Below are 15,414 nucleotides of genomic sequence, written 5' to 3'. Positions count from 1 at the left end.
AGGTCTGCTTCCGGCCGCCCACGCAACGTGCAGGTGTGCTCAGGGCGATGGGCCCAGACCCCTGCGCGCTTAGGTTTAGACCGGCGTGCTGGCCTCTCTGTTGTGCCTAGGTGGGGCTGCGACGTGTTGATCTTCCGCGGCCGGGCATGACCCAGGAAAGTGTGTCCGGCCAAATGGGATCAAGCGTGTTGGGTTATGTGGTGCACCCCTGCAGGGAAGTTAATCTATTCGAATAGCCTTGATCTTCGGTAACAGGACGACTTGGAGTTGTACCTTGACCTTATGACAACTAGAACCGGATACTTAATAAAACACACCCTTCCAAGTTCCACAGACAACCCGGTGATCGCTTTTCTACAGGGCGACGAGAGGAGGATCGCCGGGTAGGTTTATGCTATGCGATGCTACTGGAGCTGCTACTTGGAGATGCTACTTGGAGATGCTACTTGGAGGACTTCAATCTACTCGCTTCTACTTGATGCAAGACGGAGGCTGCCAGAAGCGTAGTCTTCGACAGGATTAGCTATCCCCCTCTTATTCTGGCATTCTGCAGTTCAGTCCACTGATATGGCCTCCTTACACATATACCCATGCATATGTAGTGTAGTTCCTTGCTTGTGAGTACTTTGGATGAGTACTCACGGTTGCTTTCTCCCCCCTTTTTCCCCTTTTCCTTTCTTTCTGGTTGTCGCAACCAGATGCTGGAGCCCTGGAGCCAGACGACTACTACCCCGGAGGTGCCTACTACTGCGTGCAGCCCGCTGACGACGATCAGGAGTAGTTTAGGAGGATCCCAGGCAGGAGGCCTGCGCCTCTTTCGATCTGTATCCCAGTTTGTGCTAGCCTTCTTAAGGCAAACTTGTTTAACTTATGTCTGTACTCAGATATTGTTGCTTCCGCTGACTCGTCTATGATCGAGCACTTGTATTCGAGCCCTCGAGGCCCCTGGCTTGTATTATGATGCTTGTATGACTTATTTATGTTTTAGAGTTGTGTTGTGATATCTTCCCGTGAGTCCCTGATCTTGATCGTACACATTTGCGTGCATGATTAGTGTACGATTGAATCGGGGGCGTCACAGGGAAGGGGTGTTTTATCAGGCGAGCTGTGACGGCACCGAAGTGGCCATCATTGCTGACTATCCCGGTCTGCTCCCTACGTCGCATGTAGGTAATTAGGAGACATGTCCTTTGGGAGAATTTCCCCCCTTCCGCCTTACCCACCGCACTATATTATGCTCTAAAGGGGAGGCGATCGGCACGCCACGCTGCACCTGAGGCGACACGCAAGAAGGCTGTCGGATTTCGGGTTCCGGCAAAACCCTTGAGTTTCGAACACTGGGGTGCGCACAAAGATTTCCCCTACTGAATCTCGCTCTCAGCCTTGTCGCGTTCCCTAAGCTTAGCTCGATGAACTCACAACACAAGGGACACAAGATTTATACAGGTTCGGGCCACCGTTGTGGTGTAATACCCTACTCCTGTGTGCTGGTGGTGGGTTGCCTCTTGGGCTGATGATGAACAGTACAAGGGAAGAACAGCCTCCTGAGGAGAGGTGTTCTTGAGCTGGTGTGGTGTGAAGATGAACTGAAAACCCCCTGCCTGCTACTCTGGTGGCTAGCCCTATTTATCGAGGCCCTGGTCCTCTCCCCAAATATTGAGCGGGAAGGGATCCAACAATGGACATTTTGAAAGGGGACAGCTAGTACAAGCTATCCTGACTAAAGGTGGTCTTCGCCTGTCAAAGGCACCAATGATGACGCCGTCTTGGGCTCCACGGTGACCTCCGTCCTGCCATCCTGCTAGTCTGGTCTTGTTGCACTGATATGGAAACCTTTGCCTGATGCCTTGGTACTCCGCGCCTGCACTTGCCCCCTTAGCACCAAAGGGGAAACGAGGACACTGCGCACGCTGGCGCCCGCCTGGCCTTGGTCGTCATGGCTTGTGAGGGAGTCCTGGATTAAGGGGTCCTCGGACAGCCAGACTATATACTTTGGCCGGACTGTTGGACTATTAAGATACAAGATTGAAGACTTCGTCCCGTGTCTGGATGGGACTCTCCTTTGCGTGAAAGGCAAGCTTGGCGATTCGGATATGTAGATTTCCTTCTCTGTAACCGACTCTGTGTAACACTAGCCCCCTCCGGTGTCTATATAAACCGGAGGGTTTAGTCCGTAGGACAACAACAATCAGAATCATAGGCTAGCTTCTAGGGTTTAGCCTCTACGATCTCGTGGTAGATCAACTCTTGTAATACTCATATCATCAAGATCAATCAAGCAGGAAGTAGGGTATTACCTCCATCGAGAGGGCCCAAACCTGGATAAACATCATGTCCCTGCCTCCTGTTACCATTAGCCTTAGACGCACAGTTCGGGACACCCTACCCAAGATCCGCCGGTTCTGACACCGACATTATTGCTTTCATTGAGAGTCCATTGCGTCATCGCGGTAAGGCTTGATGGCTCCTTCAATCATCTTCAACGACGCAGTCCATGGGGAGGTTTTCCTTCCCGGACAGATCTTCGTATTCGGCGGCTTCGTACTGCGGGCCAACTCGCTTGGCCACTTAGAGCAGATCGATAGCTATGCCACTGGCCATCAGGTCAGGTTTGGAAGCTTGAACTATACTGCCGACATCCGCGGAGACTTGATCTTCGACGGATTCGAGCCCATGTCAGGCGCGCCGGACGGTCATGACGGGCATGACTTTGATCTGTCATTGGACACTATTCGGGAGATCATCCCTGCGGCGGTGCCGGGAATCAATCCGGAGCAGTTCGTGCCTTCCGAGGACGGGTGAATGGACCCCGCCACGGAGGCTGCACACTCATCGGCGTCAGAGCCGAACACTGATCCCACCTCCTGTGAGGGTGGTGTCATCGGACCATCGGACTCGTCTCCGGCTACAGAATCTGAACCGCGTGCGTCCGTGCCTATCGAATCTGATTGGGCACCGGTCATGGGGTTCACCACCGCGGATATTTTTCAGCACTCACCCTTGGGTGACGTGCTGAACTCATTAAGGACTCTTTCCTTGTCGATAGATTCTTGGCCGAACTATGTCCGGCTCGAGTGGTAAGCGGACGATGAAGAAATTCGTTCCCCACCCACCACCCACTTAATAGCCACTGTTGACAACTTAACCGACGTGCTTGACTTCAACTCCGAAGACATCGACGGTATGGATGATGATGCAAGAGAAGAACAGGAACCACCGCCTATAGGGCGCTGGACAGCCACTTCATCATACGATATATATATGGTGGACACCCCAAAGAAGGCAATGGCAATGAGGCAACGGATGATAACCCCTTGGAGAAGCAATCTAAATACCGGTGTCATAGGCGCCGCTCCAAGCCCCGCCATAGCAAAAATAGCGATACCGGCACAAGAGATAACAATCCAGATGGTGCCGAAGACGAAAACAATCCTGCCCAGCCAGGCTTCGAGCAGGCTGAGCAAGAGGATGGGCAAGCTAGCCCTAAGGAACATGCGACATATGGAGAATCAGAGGACGATAATTATATGCCTCTCTCCAAAGATGAAGAGAGCCTTGGCGACGAAGAATTCATCGTGCCTGAGGATCCCATTGAGCAGGAGCGCTTCAAACGTCGGCTTATAGCCACCGCAAAAAGCCTGAAGAAAAAGCAGCAACAGCTTCAAGCCGATCAAGATCTGCTAACTAATAGATGGACCGAGGTCCTGGCTGTCAAGGAATACAGACTCGAGCGCCCTAGCAAAAGCTACCCAAAGCGCAGGTTGCTACCTCAACTCGAGGAGGAGGCTTTAAATCCCACGCTACTAGAGCATGATGCGGCTGACCGGCCACCCCGTGGCCGCTACAAAGCGGTGTACCAGCCCGAAGTCCAGACCGCACCCCGTCGCCAATCAAACGATAATACTAAGGCCCGGGGCTACACGAAGGACCTGCGAGATGTACTGGAAAACAAAGCAGGGTAGTCAAGATCGATCTACAGATCAAGGGGGTGTGCCACAAGACGTGACGATGACCGTCACACAGGATACAATAAACCAAAGTCCGGACGAGCCGAATACAATAGACTGGATTCATTTGAACTACGTCGAGATGTAGCCCGGCATAGAGGCGCCGCACACCCCCTATGCTTCACTGATGAAGTTATGGATCATGAATTCCCAAAAGGGTTTAAACCCGTAAACATTGACTCATATGATGGCACAACAGACCCCGTGGTATGGATTGAAGATTTTCTCCTACACATTCACATCGCCGGCAGCAATGACTTACATGCCATAAAGTACCTACCACTTAAGCTCAAAGGACTGGCTCAGCATTGGCTGAATAGCCTGCCAGCAAGCTCCATTGGCAGTTGGGAGGACTTGGAAGACGCATTTCTCGACAACTTCCAGGGCACTTATGTGCGACCACCAGATGCTGATGACTTAAGCCACATAACCCAACAGCCTGGAGAGTCAGCCAGGAAATTCTAGACTCGGTTCTTAACTAAAAAGAACCAAATTGTCGACTGTCCGGATGCCGAAGCCTTAGCAGCCTTCAAGCATAACATCCATGATGAATGGCTCGCCCGACACCTCGACCAAGAGAAGCCAAAGTCCATGGCAGCCCTCACGACACTCATGACCCACTTTTGCATGGGCAAGGACAGCTGGCTAGCTCGTAGCAACATCACACCCAAAAACTCAGGCAATTCAGACGCCAGGGATAGCAACGGCAAGCCACGACGAAATAGACACAAGCGTCACAATAATGGTGACAATGCTGAAGACATGGCAATCAATGCCGAATTCAGAGGCTTTAAATCCGGACAGCGGAAAAAGCCATTCAAAAGAAACAGTCCGGGCTCGTCCAGTTTGGACCGCATATTCGATTGCTCATGTCAAATTCATGGCACCCCCGATAAACCAGCCAACCACACCAACAGGGAATGCTGGGTGTTTAAACAGGCCGGCAAGTTGAATGCCGAAAACAAGGAAAAGGGGCTGCATAGCGATAACGACGAGGAGCCATGTTCACCGAACACAGGAGGACATAAGAAATTCCCTCCCCATGTGAAAACAGTAAATATGATATACGCAACCCACATTCCCAGGCGGGAACGGAAGCGTGTACTAAGGGACGTCTATGCGATGGAGCCAGTCGCCCCAAAGTTCAACCCATGGTCCTCTTGTCCGATCACCTTCGATCACAGGGACCATCCTACCAGCATCCTTCATGGCGGTTCGGCCGCATTGGTCCATGACCCCATCATCGACGGATTCCATCTCACACGAGTCCTCATGGACGGTGGCAGCAGCCTCAACCTGCTCTATCAGGATACAGTGCACAAAATAGGCATCGACCCCTCAAGGATCAAGCCCACAAAAACCACCTTCAAGGGTGTCATACCCGGTGTGGAGGCCTGTTGTACGGGCTCAATCACACTGGAAGTGGTCTTCGGATCTCCGGACAATTTCCGAAGCGAGGAGTTAATCTTCGACATCGTCCCCTTCCGCAGTGGCTATCATGCACTACTCAGACGAACCGCATTCGCCAAATTCAATGCGGTACCGCATTATGCATACCTCAAGCTCAAAATGCCAGGACCTCGTGGGGTTATTACAGTTAATGGAAACACAGAGCGCTCGCTCCGCACGGAAGAGCACACTACGACCCTCGCGGCGGAAGTACAAAACAACCTTCTTAGGCAAACATCCAATTCGGCGATAAAGAACCCGGACACCGTCAAGTGAGTCTGAAGTACTCCGCAACAGGATCATCCGGCACGTCCAGAGCTCGACTAGCAATCCGGCCTCCGCTCTAGTCCCAGTCAAGCGGCGAAATTTGTGTCGCGCGTACACAACTACGCACTTAAAATACCCTGGGCATAGGCGGAGGCATGGCCATGACACAGTCCACAATGCGGTTCGACCGCCCCGGGACACACGCATCTTTGCACCCCTTTTTTCTTTCAAGTCCCTATCTTCAGGAGGCTCTTCTGAAAGACCGGCTATCGGACACATAGCGGGACAGACACACCAGGAGGACAAGAATCTTTGGCGTACAAGGGAATCCTCAAGTGGTCTCTGATAACGATCGTTATACCTATTTTACATACCCGCATACCGCCCGCTCCTGGTCAGGATGTGTCAAACAGTCCTATTTTGCTTATCACACTACTTGTATATGTACGCTTTGACGTATCATTTAAATAACAAGGGAAAATAGTATACAGCGTCAGCTTGCTATTACGTTTATTTACCCCTTTCCTTTACTGCTTATTTATTATACCCGTGCATTTTGGCACGACCAGTTTGCCAGGGGCTTCAGCACCCCATAACCTGGCAAGACAAGTCCGAACACTTTCGACAGTGCAGCACCCCGAACTTATAGCACTATATGCATCAGCTCCGAATCATGTCTTGGGTCAACAGTTGGGTTTGCCCGGCTCCTATGTTTTGGTACCTTACGTTCCGCTATATCGGCTAAGGTAGCACAGGGAGAACTACTGCGATTGTGTCCTGGTTCTTCCGGACGAGCACCTCAGTAGAGAAAGCCAAAAACTGACTGTCATGATAAGGCGAGAGCCGGTCGCTGTTCGAGAGGTCTCAAATCCTTAAATATTTTTACCGCTTCAGGCGAGGAATCGGCCTTGTACGATTTAGGCGTGTATAGCGCCCCGAGTCCGGCCTTCCGGATACTAGGGGCTTCACCAAAATTTAAAATTATAGACTTCTATGGCTAAGTGAGAGCGTTAAAGCTGTATAGTCTGATTGCCTCATTCGCGGCGCTAAACACCTCCATTAAAGGACCAAATTTTTTGGATAAAGAGTGTTTATATTTATCCCGAACACCCCAGTACTAGTTGCATGGGGGCAGAAGCCGACGACTGGACAACTCTCAATATTTTATAAACGGCCGCACAGAAGGTAATATTTTAAATTAACAAGCGCCATATAGCGCACATGAACTGGTTTTCATATTACAGGATGACATGAGTACATTCATTCAAACATTACATCCTTAGTACATTCATCCTCTACAAGGCGGGCACCCTTAATGACATTTTCATAATACTTTTCAGGGTGGCGATGCTCCTTTCCCTTCGGTGGCCCCTCTGTCACTAGCTTCTCGGTGTCCATCTTCCCCCAGTGCACCTTCACACGGGCCAAGGCCCTGCGTGCACACTCAATGCAGACGGACCGCTTAACGACTTCAAGCCGCGGACAGGCATTCACCATCCGCTTGACAAGGCCGAAGTAGCTGCTGGGCAGGGGCTCGCCAGGCCACACCCGGACTATGAAATCCTTCATGGCTAGTTCGGCCGCCTTGTGAAGTTCGACCAGTTGCTTCAGCTGGTCGCTCAAGGCCATTGGATGTTTGGCCCCAACATTCTGGGACCAAAATAGCTTATCCGTCGAGCTCCCCTCCTCAGCCCGGTAGAACTCTGCAGCATCAGAGATGCTGCACGGCAGATATGTGAATGCTCCTGGAGAGCTCCGAACTCGGGTAAGTAAAAGGAAAGTCTCCTTCACATGCTTGCTTTGCATAATGAAAGCCTTACCTGCAACTATCTTCTTGGTCGCTTCAATTTCCAGGAGGGCCTTCTGGTCTTCGGCCTTGGCATCTAGTGCGCTCTGACGGGCCTTCGCAAGCTCCGACTCTTGCGTCTTGGAGTCACACTCCAAGGACTCGAATTTTTTGACGAAATCCTGGAGCTCTTGCTGGACCTCATCAACCCGAGCCTCTTGTTTTTCGCGCTCGGTGTGCTCCTTGGCCGCTTTGTTTTCGGCCTCGGACAGCGCCTTCTTAAGGACCGCCACTTTGGTCGTGGCCCCTAGTAAAATTCATCGTGCTTCTATTAGCATCAACGATTTTTTCCTTTATATAACATTCAGACGGGGTATTACTTACCTTTGTTCTCCTCGAGCTGCCTCTTCATGAGGCCAAGCTCTTCTTCGGCCTGCCCCAGGTTCTGCCTCAGTCCGGAGACCTCCGCAATGGCAGCGGCGGCGGCCAGTAGCGACGCCTACTTATTCACATAGACATAATATGATTAGACTCCTGGGAATAATATTTGATCCTCTGTTCGTCTTTTCTTCCCGAACACCAAACAGAGCATCAGGGAATACTGTCTATCCTGTGGTACTTTCTCATAATTCAAATTACTTACCTCACAGTCTGTCAGGAGGCTGGTGCAGGCTTCAGTCAATCCGCTTTTGGCGGACTGAACCTTCACAATCATCGTACTCCTAAGAGTACGGTGTCCTTCATCACGGGAAGCGCTCTGAAGCGCTTCCACCAAGTTATCCGATGCCTCTGGATGGACAGAGGTAATCGGCACAGGCGGCTCGCCCCCCTTGGCGGGGGCTGCTTGCCTGAATCCGGAACCACTGGAGGTTCCGGCGCAGTATCCGGCTGGGGGCCAAGCTTGCTGCGGCCCCCCTCATCCGAATCCATGGGGATCTTCCCTCCCCCCTGAGCCCGGCATCGGGGTCTCGCCTTGAGGAGTCTCCAGGACTACCTCCTCCTGGCTCGGTATCCTCTGAGATAACACCTCGGTGTCATCCGGGGGCCGGGGAGTGAAAGTCGTCGGGAGTGAATAGTTGTTCATCTCCGACGAGCTCAAGGACCCATCCGAGGAGGATAAGTTGATGTGGTCTTTGGACGGACTACACAAACAAATCTTGACATAATAAGAAGCCATAAAGCTAAAACATGCAAGAAGTATTATGGCATCCGAATACTTATGACTTCGCCAGGGCTTGGCCCTGGGTAGCCACTCCTCCTCGCTGTAGGCGGCGGTTGTGGAGTGGTCCGGAGGGAGGGTCCTTCCCTTCTTGGACCCTTCGGCCTTCCTTTTTTCTCCCCCTCAGTTTGAGGGAGAGGGTTTTCCTCTTCCTCCTCCTCATTGTCATTGGAGGAGTGTGCCTTGGTGTCTTCGGACGATGAGTCCGACACCACCTTGCACCGGAGACTTTTTCTGGTCCCCGTGGCCTTCTTCTTGGCCTTCTTCTCCGGCACCTCATAGGGTGCCGGAACCAGCATCTCCGTCAGGAGAGCGGTTGCTGGATCTTCAGGCAACGGGGCCGGTCAGTCGATCCGCTCCGCCGTCGCCACATACTCCAGTTAAATCAGTACGGTGGCTTAAGTTCCTCCCATCAATATACTGAGGAAAGACACATCTTGTGAAATTGTAGAGTGCTTACCGAGTTGGCGTGGCGCTTGGCGCTGAGTCCGCGGTCCTCGGTGGTGGGAGGAGGAACTTCGCTGGCCTTGAACGACACCTTCCAGACGTCTTTGTGCGTCGTGTCGAAGAGCTCTTGCAGTGTCTGGTGTTGGGCCGCGTCGAACTCCCACAGGTTGAATGCCCGTCTTTGACATGGGAGAATACGGCGAAATAGCATGACCTGGACCACGTTGACAAGCTTGATCTTCTTGGTTATCATATTTTTGATGCAATTTTGGAGTCCGGTCAGCTCCGCGGACGTGCCCCAGGCCAGGCCCTTCTTCTTCTAGGAGGTGAGCCGCATGGGGATGCCGGATCAGAATTCAGGGGCCGCCACCCAGTTGGCGTCGCGCGGCTCGGTGATGTAGAACCACCCCGATTGCCACCCCTTCACGGTCTCCACAAAGGAGGCTTCGAGCCAGGTGAAGCTGGGCATCTTGCCCACTGATACGTCTCCAACGTATCTATAATTTTTTATTGTTCCATGCTATTATATTACCCCTTTTGGATGTTTATGGGCTTTATTTTACACATTTATATCATTTTTGGGACTAACCTACTAACCAGAGGCCCAGCCCGTATTGCTGTTTTTTTTTGCCTATTTCAGTATTTCGAAGAAAAGGAATATCAAACGGAGTCCAAATGGAATGAAACCTTCGGGAGCATGATTTTTGGAACGAACGTGGTCCAGAGGACTTGGAGTGCAAGTCAAGAAGCAGCCGAGGCCTCCACGAGATAGGAGCCCCCCCCCTATAGGGCGTGCCCCCTTGTCTTGTGGGCCCCTCGGGTAGCCACCGACGTACTTCTTCCTCCTATATAAGCCTACGTACCCCGAAAACATCCAGCGAGCCAACGAAACACAATTTCCACCGCTGTAACCTTCTGTATCCGTGAGATCCCATCTTGGAGCCTTTGCTGGCGCTCCGCCAGAGGGGGAATCGACCACGGAGGGCTTCTACATCAACACCATAGTAAGGATGGCAATTTTATCCATGGACATGGATATCCGACCCGAATGGATAGGGTTTGGATATACTTTTGTGTCCACGGGCGGCACCCAAACCCGACCCGATTGTTCGTGGGTAGGGCATGGATATAATCTTGTACCCATGGATATATCCAAACCCGACCCTATAGTATGACTTAATGGGAAAAAATCTGTTATCCCTGCCCCATGTTCAAATGTCCCACTGCAATTTTACACTTTTTTTATCTAAAACATGCATAAGAAATTACACCATCCCCATCGTAACTTTTATAAGTTGATAGTCAATCCCCTCTGTAACATTAACACCCCTTCCCTTATTTTTACCTCCTTCTTAAATGACTCGTCATTCTCATCTGTTAGAAAAATACTAAATGATCTTAGGTTGTTACTGGATGTTGATTTACCATAAGTGAAGCCTAGCCTGCCACGAGGTGAAGAATGGAAGAGTTTATGTTAATATTGTGTTAAGTCTTATTTATATGTCTCGAGAGGACCCAATGGATATCCAGTGGATATGGATATCCATCGGATTTGGACATGGACACAATTTTTCACCCATGGATTTTTTCATGGGCGGGCAAAGACTGTCTTCATGGATATGGATATGGATTTGACATCGTTCAACCCGATCCAAACCCGACCCATTGCCATCCTTACACCATAGCCCCTCCGATGAGTTGTGAGTAGTTTACCACAGACCTACGGGTCCATAGTTATTATCTAGATGGCTTCTTCTCTCTTTTTGGATCTCAATACAATGTTCTCCCCCTCTCTTGGGGAGATCTATTCGATGTAAACTCTTTTTGCAGTGTGTTTGTTGAGATCCGATGAATTGTGGGTTTATGATCAAGTTTATCTATGAATAATATTTGAATCTTCTCTGAATTCTTTTATGTATGATTGAGTTATCTTTGCAAGTCTCTTCGAATTATCAGTTTGGTTTGGCCTAGTAGATTGATCTTTCTTGCCATGGGAGAAGTGCTTAGCTTTGGGTTCAATCTTGCAGTGTCCTTTCTCAGTGACAGCAGGGGCAGCAAGGCACGTATTGTATTGTTGCCATCGAGGATAAAAAGATGGGGTTTATATCACATTTCTTGAGTTTATCCCTCTACATCATGTCATCTTGCTTAATGTGTTACTTTGTTCTTTATGAACTTAATACTCTAGATGCAGGCAGGAGTCGGTCGATGTGTGGAGTAATAGTAGTAGATGCAGGCAGGAGTCGGTCTATTTGTTGCGGACGTGATGCCTATATACATGATCATGCCAGATAATCTTATAATTATTCGCTTTTCTATCAATTGCTTGACAGTAATTTGTTAATCCACCGTAATACTTATCATATTTGAGAGAAGCCTCTAGTGAAACCAATGGCCCCCGGGTCTATCTCTTATCATATTTGCTTCCAATCTACTTTTATTTGCATCTTTACTTTTTGCATCTATATTATAAAATACCAAAAATATATTTATCTTATCTTACGATCTCTATTAGATCTCACTTTTGCAAGTGGCCCTGAAGGGATTGACAACCCCTTTATTGTGTTGGTTGTGAGTTCTTTGTTTGTTTGTGTAGGTGTGTGGGACTTTTGAGGAGCCTCCTACTGGATTGATACCTTGGCTCTCAAAAACTGAGGGAAATACTTACGCTACTATTGCTGCATCACCCTTTCCTCTTCAAGGAAAACCAACGCAAGCTCAAGACGTAGCAAGAAGGATTTCTGGCGCCGTTGCCGGGGAGGTCTTCGCTCAAGTCAAGACATACCAAGTACCCATCACAAACTCACCTCCCTCGCATTTACATTATTTGTCATTTGCCTCTCGTTTTCCTCTCCCCCACTTCACCCTTGCCATTTTGTTCGCCCTCTCTTTCCCAATCTCCTCTTCTCTTTCGCTTGCCCGTTGTTTGCTCGTTGTTATGTATAGTTCCTTATCCGCTCCTATGTCTCCCGAGTTTGAAGTTCTTCACTTCAAGCAAAGGCAAGGAGAAAATTTAAAAGATGTCTGGTATAGGATGATGGAATCTTATCGCAAGTGCACCCTAGAGGTGAACTTTAGAATTCTTCTTCGCAATTTCTATGTTGCGTTAAATATGACGCATAGACAACTCTTGGATTGCATTGCCAAGGGAAACTTTATTGAAATTGATCCAACTATCGCACATGAAATTATAGAGGGAATAGTGGGAACACTACCTCAAAAGGGAGGACCGCATCCTACCCAAGAAGAAACCCAAGTGTTTGGAAAGATTTGCGAAGTAACAAAAAATTTACAAAAGTCTCTTGAGCCTCTTAAAAGTGTTAGCGGAAATCTTCACCGCATGAATATGTTGATTACTCTTTGCAATAAGCGGTTGGATTCTTTAGATCTAACAATTTTTGAGTATGAAGGGAAGCGGAAAGAACCTCCCGGATTCGAGCATGACTCCGCTAAAAAGCTGAAAATTAAAGATGGCACTACTTAGATCTATCTTCGCTTTTATGCCTAGCTAGGGGCGTTAAACGATAGTGCTAGTTGGGAGGCAACCCAATTTTCTTTGTGTTTTTTTTGTTTTTGTTCCTGTTTAGTAATAAATCTTGCATCTACCTCCTGTTTAGATGTGTTTTTATCTTTTAATTAGTGTTTGTGCCAAGTAGAACCTATAGGATAACCTATGATGATAGTCGATTTGATTCTGCTGAAAAACAGAAACTTTGCACGCACGAATTTAGTTTTGTTAAATCCCAGAAATGTGCTTTTGCGTTGATTCTTTTTTCTTCTAATCAATAAACAAATTTTCCAGGACTTCCTATTTTGGTAGGATTTTTAGAGTTTCATAAGTTTGCGTTAGTTACAGATTTCTACAGACTGTTCTGTTTTTGACAGATTCTGTTTTTCGTGTGTTGTTTGCTTATTTCGATGCATCTATGGCTAGTAAAATAGTTTATAAACCATAGAGAAGTTGGATTACAGTAGGTTTAACACCAAAATAAATAAAGAATGAGTTCACTACATTACCTATGTGGTGGTTTTGTTTTCTTTCACTAACGGAGCTTATAAGATTTCCTGTTGAGTTTTGTGTTGTGAAGTTTTCAAGTTTTGGGTAAAGCTTTTATGGACTATGGAATAAGGAGTGGAAAGAGCCTAAGCTTGAGGATGCCCAAGGCACCCCAAGATATTCAAGAATAGCCAAAAGCCTAAGCTTGGGGATGCCCCGGGAAGGCACCCCCTCTTTCGTCTTCGTTCATTGGTAACTTTACTTGGAGCTATATTTTTATTTTCCACATGATATGTGTTTTGCTTGGAGCGTCGTGTATTATATTAGTCTTTGCTTTTTAGTTTACCACAATCATCCTTGCTGTACACACCTTTTTGGAGAAGCCTATTTGATTAGAATTTGCTAGAATACTCTATGTGCTTCACTTATATCTTTTGAGCTTGATAGTTTTTGCTCTAGTGCTTCACTTATATCTTTTAGAGCACGGCGGTGGCTTATTTTTGTAGAAATTGCTAGTCTCTCATGCTTCACTTATATATTTTTGAGAGTCTTTTAGAACAGCATGGTATTTGCTATGGTTATAAAATTGGTCCTAGAATGGTAGGCATCCAAGTTGGGTATAATAAAAACTATCATAGGAAGTGAATTGGATGCTATGATCAATTTGATACTTGATAATTGTTTTGAGATATGGAGGTAGTGATATTAAAGTCATGCTAGTTGGGTGATTATGAATTTAAAGAATTCTTGTGTTAAACTTAGCAAGTCCCGTAGCATGCACGTATGGTTAAAGTTGTGTAACAAATTTGAAACATGAAGTGTACCTGGCTTGTGCATCCTTATGAGTGGCGGTCGGGAACGAGCGATGGTCTTTTCCTACCAATCTATCCACCTAGGAGCATGCGCGTAGTACTTGATTTTTGATGACTTCTAAATTTTCTCAATAAGTATATGAGTTCTTTTGACTAATGTTGAGTCCATGGATTATACGTACTTTTACCTTTCCACCGTTGCTAGCCTCTTCGGTACCGTGCATTGCCCTTTCTCACCTTGAGAGTTGGTGCAAACTTCGTCGGTGCATCCAAACCCTGTGATACGATACGCTCTATCACACATAAACCTCCTTATATCTTCCTCAAAACAGCCACCATACCTACCTATTATGGCATTTCCATAGCCATTCCGAGATATATTGCCATGAAACTTTCCATCGTTCCGTTTATCATCATAATGACATACTTTACTTTTGTCATATTGCCATCGCATGATCATGTAGTTGACATCATATTTGTGGCAAAGCCACCATGCATTATTTTTCATACATGTCACTCTTGATTCATTGCACCATCCCGGTACACCGCCGGAGGCATTCATATAGAGTCATATCTTGTTCTAGTTTCGAGTTGTAATTCATATGTTGTAATCAATGAAAGTGTGATGATCATCATTGTTAGAGCATTGCCAAAAAGAAAAAGAAAAAAAAAGAAAAAAATAAAAAGGAAAAAAAGAAAGAAAAAAAAGAAAAAGAAAATAAAAAGGGCAATGTTACTATCTCTTTTTCCACACTTGTGCTTCAAAGTAGCACCTTGTTCTTCATGTAGTGAGTCTGATATATTGTGCTTCAAAGTAGCACCATGTTTTTCATATAGTGAGTCTCATAAGTTGTCTTTTTCATACTAGTGGGTATTTTTCATTATAGAACTTGGCTTGTATATTCCTACGACGGGCTTCCTCAAATGCCCTAGGTCTTCGTGAGCAAGCAAGTTGGATGCACACCCACTAGTTTTCTTTTGTTGAGCATTCATTTATAGCTCTAGTGCATCCGTTGCATGGCAATCCCTACTCCTCATGTTGACATCAATTGATGGGCATCTCCATAGCCCGTTAATTATCCTCGTCAATGTGAGACTTTCTCCTTTTTTGTCTTCTCCACACAATCCCCATCATCATATTCTATTCCACTCATAGTGCTATATCCATGGCTCACGCTCATGTATTGCGTGAAGGTTGAAAAAGTTTGAGATTATTTAAGTATGAAACAATTGCTTGGCTTGTCATCAGGGGTATAGAAGTTGGGAACATCTTTGTGTGACGAAAATGAAGCATAGCCTAACTATATGATTTTGTAGGGATGAACTTTCTTTTGCCATGTTATTTTGAGAAGACATGATTACTTTGATTAGTATGCTTGACGTGTTACTATTTCTTAAATCAATATGAACTTTTATTTTGAATCATTTAG

The sequence above is a fragment of the Triticum dicoccoides genome, chromosome 1B (genome assembly GCF_002162155.2).
Source record: "Triticum dicoccoides isolate Atlit2015 ecotype Zavitan chromosome 1B, WEW_v2.0, whole genome shotgun sequence".
In the NCBI taxonomy this organism is placed as follows: Eukaryota; Viridiplantae; Streptophyta; class Magnoliopsida; order Poales; family Poaceae; genus Triticum; species Triticum dicoccoides.
This window is presented reverse-complemented; position numbering follows the sequence as displayed.